The sequence below is a fragment of the Phocoena sinus genome, chromosome 17 (genome assembly GCF_008692025.1).
Source record: "Phocoena sinus isolate mPhoSin1 chromosome 17, mPhoSin1.pri, whole genome shotgun sequence".
Lineage (NCBI taxonomy): Eukaryota > Metazoa > Chordata > Mammalia > Artiodactyla > Phocoenidae > Phocoena > Phocoena sinus.
Window position 1 is genome coordinate 36359005 of NC_045779.1, and position 6681 is coordinate 36365685.

At 36.5% G+C, this 6681-nt stretch overlaps 1 pseudogene; it reads left to right on the plus strand.

Moving 5' to 3' along the window:
- Positions 1-399: 399 nt before the first annotated feature.
- LOC116742229 lies at positions 400-6481 on the plus strand (annotated as a pseudogene).
- The last annotated feature ends 200 nt before the right edge of the window (positions 6482-6681 follow it).

Here is a 6681-nt window from a genome sequence, read left to right on the forward strand (position 1 = left end):
ATTAATGGGCTAATAATTTATAGCTATTTAAGATGAAGGCAATTCTTGTAAAGCAGTAATGCTAAAATGTCCAAAGATTGGCAAAGGTAGAAAATAACATTTGAATCTGCTTTGAGAAAAGCTTAAAATAAAATTCATCAGTACATTAGATATTTTCAAGTAGTTGGGTAAGGATAGTTTGATCCATATAGCTAAGTTATATAATAGTTTATGCTGTAGTGATTCCAGGATATAAAGGCTGAACATAAAAAACAAATTCATAATAAAATATTTATACTAACAAACAATATAGTTATAGGTTTTTAAATATAAAGAATAAAATATTTTTATAATACTCTACAAATGACTGTAATTTGTATATGCAACAAAATTATATGGGTTATTAGCAGCCTACAGTCCATGGTGCTGCCCACAACCTCTGTAGCTAAGCGAAATACTCAGAAGTTTCAGGGTTTCAAGGTAAGACAGATAGCTCATCTCTAGGTGCTAGAATCACTTCAGGTTTTTTATACCCTGTCTCAATTTACAATAACTTGGACTGACATAACTCCTTCTTTTGTTAGGTGAGAATGAGGGAGGCATCATTTTCTCATTGGGCGATACATCTAAATTTACTCAGGGGATTGGCCAAGCAATCAAGTCATAAGGTTGCTGGTAAGAGGATTTCAGGTACCAAACAACTGATAGGGCTCAATGAAAGCAATAGCTGAACAAACAAACAGATGAAACAAAATCTTGGGTATTCCTTGGGTAAGTAGTTGGGATGTGAAGTTCTCTCATTATTTTACATGTTTAGAACAGGACAAACTCAAAATGTTGAAAAATAACTTTCTATCCTGTGTCTTACATACTAGAATGTAAATACTAGGAAAGAGAGAATTTGGGGACAAATTTACAGTGGGAAACTAAATACAATGTAATAGGACTATTTTTTTCTGAGAAAAGGAGCTTAATAAAGTAATTAAGTAGTCCTCCTAGCATTTCAACATAGACACACTGAGGCAGGATCAAGATGGTAGAGAAGGAAGACTGTGAGCTCACCTCCTCCGAGTTTTGACACATCAAAACTACAAATAAGTATATAAAAAGTCTCTCTGAGAATGATCTAAAGACTAGCAGAACAGCTATTCTACAATTAAGGATAAAAAAAGAAACAAAACAGAAAACACTGAGACAGGTAAGAAGGGAAGAGAAGGAATTTAGTCAAGACCCATACCCCTAGTAGGCAACACAAAGTGAAAGGAGGTATCTCGAACTTGGAGGTCCTCCCTAAGGAGTGAGGGGTTAGAGTCCACTATGGGCACCCTAGCCCTGAGATCAGTACATGAAAGACAACTCCCCTCTAGCTGGTTTTGAAAAACAGCAGGGCTTAGGACCAGGAGAGCCAGAGGACTGTAGAAAACTAAGAATCTACTCTTAAAGGGCACACACACAAATTTACTTGCTCTGAGTCCCAGCACACAGGAATCAGATTGAAAAGTGCTTGACATTCTAGCCAGCCTTCCATGGCTATTCCAGCATGCACCCCAGCCCACACTAGACTCTGGCTCCAACACCACTGCCAAAGTAGTGGATCCCAGCACACTCTGGGGAAAGCCCCAGCTGGTGCTGGGCTTTGGCTCTAGTCACCTTCCATCAAGGCAGCAGCCCTGGGTGCACCCCAGGAGAAGCCCCAGCCTGTGCCAGGCTTTGGCTTTAACCCCTCCAGCTCCAGATCTCTTCCCCAGACACACCAAGGTGGTGGCCTTGGCATGCACCAGAAAAGCCCTCAGCTAGGGCTTGCTTTAGCTCCAGCACTCTTTCTAAAGCCACCAGACACACTCAGTGTACATAGCAATGCTCCTACACAAGGACACATCTTCAAGACTGGGACAGGTAACTGTTTTGTCTAATTTATAGAGAAAAACACAAAAAGTCAAACAAAATTAGAAAACAGGAATATGTTCCAAGTGAAAGAGCAAGATAAATCCCCTGGGAGGGGGTGCAGGGGGGACTAATGATATGGAGATAAGTAATTTACCTGATAAAGAGTTCAAAGAAACTGCTACAAAAATGTTCACTGACTTGGAAGAAGAATTGAGGAACACAGTGAGAATTTCAACAGAAAAATTTTTAAAAAGTATTTATCAAAGTTGAAAAATACAGTAAGTAAAATGAAAAATAGGTTAGAGGTAATCAACAGCAGATTAAATGATACAGAAAAATGCATAAGCAACCTGGAAGAGAGAATAGCAGAAATCACCCAATCAGAACAGTACAAAGAAAATTTGAAAAAATGAGGATAGTTTAAGGAACTTTAGGGACAACATCAAGAATATTAACATTCACATTACAGTAGTTCCAGAAAGAGAAGAGAAAGAGAAAGGGGCAGAAAATATATGAGATGACTTAATGGTGAACAATTTCCCTAACCTGCACTAGGAAACAGACATCCAGGTCCAGGAAGCACAGAGAGTCCCAAACAAGATGAACCCAAAGACATCCACACCAAGACATATCATAATTTAAATGGCAAAATTTAAAGTTAAAGAGATAATTTTAAAGGCAGCAAGAGAAAAACAAAGAGTCACATACAAAGGAACTCCTTAAGGCAATCAGCTGATTTTTCAGCAGAAACTTTGCTGGCCAGAAGGGAATGGCATGATATAGTTAAAATACTGAAAGGAAAAATACCTACAACCAGGATATCATTCAGGCAAGGTTATCATTCAAAATTGAAGAGAGATAAGAGTTTCCCAGACAAGAAAAACTAAGAGTTCATCACTACTAAACTGGCCTTACAAGAAATGTTAAAGGATCTTCTTTAAGTGGAAAATAATAGGCCATAATAAGAAATATGTTTATATGCAAAGGAAAAATATCTTGCCGGTAAAAGCAAATATATAGCAAAGGCAGTGGATCAACCACATAAAAAGCTAGTAGGTAGGTTAAAAGACAAAAGTCATAAAAATCACTATAACTGCAGTAAGCAGTTATGGGATACATAAGAAGATGTAAAATATGATATAAAAACATAAAAGTTGGACGGGGGAGTAAAAAATGTAGAACATTTAGAAGGTGTTGAATTTAGACAACTATTGGCTTAAATATATATGTATATTTACATATGCATATATATATTTTTTAAATCTACATATAGATATAAACATACCTCATGATAACGAAAACCCAAAAACCTACAATACATACACACACAAAAAGAGAAAGGAGCCCAAACATGACATTAAAGAAAATCATCACATCACAAGGGAAGAGGCTAAAAAAAGAAGAAAAGAACAGAGAAGAACTGCAAAAACAATCAGAAAACAAGTAACAAAAGGTCAATAAATACACACTTTTCAATAATCACTTTAAATGTAAATGGACTAAATGCCCCAATCGAATGACACAGGGTAGCTGAATGGATAAAAAAGAAGACCCATCTATATGCTGCCTACGAGAGACTCACTTAAGAGCTAAACACACACATGGACTGAATGTGAGGGGATATAAAAAGATATTGTATGTAAATGGAAATGAAAAGAAAGCTAGCTGGGGTAGCAATGCTCCTATCAGACAAAGTAGACTTTAAAACAAAGGCTATAACAAAAGACAAAAGGGCATTACATCATGATAAAGAGGTCAATCCATAAAGAGAATATATCATTTGTAAACATATATGGACATAATACAGGAGCATCCAAATACATAAAGCAAATATTAACAGACATAAAGGGAGAAATTGACAGTATGTAATAATAACAGGAGACTTTAATACTCCACTTACAAAAATGGATAAATCATCCAGACAGAAACTCAGTAAGGAAACATTGGCCGTAACACATTAGACTGGATGGACTTAATAGACATCTACAGAATATTCCATCCAAAACAGCAGAACATGCATTCTATTCAAGTGCACATGGAAGATACTCCAGGACAGATCACATGCTAGGTCACAAAACAAGTCTCAATAAATTTAAGAAGATTAAAATCATATCAAGCATCTTTTCCAACAACGTTATGAAAGTAGAAATCAATATCAGGAAGAAAACTGGAAAAAACCTCAAACACTTGGAGACTAAACAGCATGCTACTAAAAAACAAATGGGTCAATGAAGAAATAAAAGAGAAAATCAAAAATACCTTGAGATGAATGAAAATAGAAACACAACTTTCCAAAATCTATAGGATGCAGCAAAAGCAGTTTTAATAAGGAATTTTGTAGCTATACAAACCTACTTCAAGAAACAAGAAAAAATCTCAAATAAACAACTTAAATTTACACTTAAAGAAATTAGAAAAAAAACAAACAAACCAAAAACAAAGCTCAAAGTTAGTAGAAGAAAGGAAATAATAGAGATCAGAGTGGAAATAAATAAAATATAGACCAAAAACAATAGAAAAGACCAATGAAACTAACAGCTGATTCTTTGAAAAGGTAAACAAAATTGATAAACCTTTAGTCAGCCTCTTATCAAGAAAAGAAAAGAAAGAATGCAAAGAAAATTAGAAATGAAAGAGGAGTTACAACTGATGTCACAGAAATACAGTCATAAGAAAATACTACCAAGAGTTATATGCCATTGAATTGGACAACCTAGAAGAAATGGATACATTTCTAGAAATATACAATCTTCCATAACTGAATCAAGAAAAAATAGAAAATCTAGTATTGAAATTGAATCAGTAATCAAAATATTCCCAATAAACCAAAGTTCAGAACCAGATGGCTTCACAGGAGATCTACCAAACATTTAAAGAGAAGAGTTAACACATATTTTTCTCAACCTAATTCTAAAAATTTGAAGAGGAGGGAACACTTCCAACTCATTCTTTATTTTTTTAAACATATAATTTTTAAAATAATATATATTTTAAAATTTTCTTTTCTTTATTTATTTATATTTTGGCTGCTTTGGGTCTTTGTTGCTGCACAGGGGCTTTCTCTAGTTGTGGCGAGTGGGGGTTACTCTTTGTTGTGGTGTGAGGGCTTCTCATCATGTGGCTTCTCTTATTGTGGAGCAAGGGTGCTAGGACCACTGTCTTCAGTATTTGTGGCACACAGGCTCAGTAGTTATGGTTCATGGGCTCTAGAGCAGAGGCTCAGTAGTTGTGGCACACAGGCTTAGTTGCTCCACAGCATGTGGGATCTTCCAGAACCAGGGCTCAAAGCCATGCCCCCTGCACTGGCAGATGGATTCTTAACCACTGCACCACCAGGGAAGTCCCAAATTCATTCTACAAATCCAGCATTACCTTGATAATAAAACCAAAGACCCTACCAAAAAAAAAAAAAAAGAAAGAAATCACAGGCCAGTATCCCCGATGAGCATAGATGCAAACATTTTCAACAAAATATTAGCAAACCAAATTCAACAATACATTAAAAGATTCATACGTCACCGATTGAGATTTATTTCAGAGATGCAAGGATGGTGCAATATCCACAAATTAATCAATGCAATACACCATATTAACAAAGCAAAGGATAAAAATCACATGATCACCTAAATAAATGCAGAAAAAGCATTTGATAAAATTCAACATCCCTTCATGATAAAAAGAAAACACCTCTCAACAAAAATTGTATAGAGGGAACATACATCAATATAATAAAGTCCATTTATGACAACCCTACAGCTAACATCATACTCAATTATGAAAACATTATGGAGTTTCCTCAAAAATTAATAATAGAACTGCTACTGGAGCACCAAGACTGCTGTGTAGATGCTACCCGGTGGTACTTTCTGCTGCCACTGCAGCAGGCCCCTCTCTGAAGAGTGCAGCCTTCCTCAGTCCAGGGGTATTGCAGGCAACAAGGATCTTTCATACAGGGCCGCCAAGTCTTGCCTCTGTACCACCTCTTCCTGAATATGGAGAAAAAGTTCATTTTGGGCTGATACCTGAGGAGATCTTCCAGTTCCTTTATCCTGAAACTGGTGTAACAGTAACCTATGTGCTCAGAACTGGGCTTATCTTATATTTACTCTCCAAAGAAATATATGTGATAACTCCAGAGACTTTCTCCACCATATCAACAATAGGATTGCTTGTCTATGTAGTTTAAAAATATGGTGCCTCTATTGGGGAATTTGCTGATAAACTCAATGAGCAAAAAATTGCCCAACTGGAAGAGGCAAAACAGTCTTTCATCAAACAAATCCAGGATGCGATTGATCTGAAGAAGTCACAGCAGGCACTGGTTCAAAAGCTCCATTACCTTTTTGATGTCCAAAGGAATAACATTGCTATGGCCTTGGAGGTTACTTAATGGGAACGGTTGCATAGAGTATACAAGGAGATAAAGAATCGCCTGGACTATCGTATCTCTGTGCAGAATATGATGCGTCAAAAGGAACAAGAGCACATGATAGTCTGGGTGGAGAAGCATGTGGTGCAGAGCATCTATGCACAGGAGGAGAAGGAGACAATTGACAAGTGCATTGCACATCTAAAGCTGCTCGCAAAGAAGGCTAAAGCACATCCAGTTCTGTAAATGCATCTATCCCAACTGAGAGAGCTAGAAATAGTTGATTGACTAAATGGAAACTAGCCTATGTGACAGAATCTTTGTATATCGCTGTCTACTGAAGTTAGAGTTGACCTTTCTTAAAAATGAAATTTTGAGTTTCATATAATGCGAGAAATAAAAGTCTATTGGCCAGTAAGATGTTTCTCTCATTCTTCTTGCTCTGC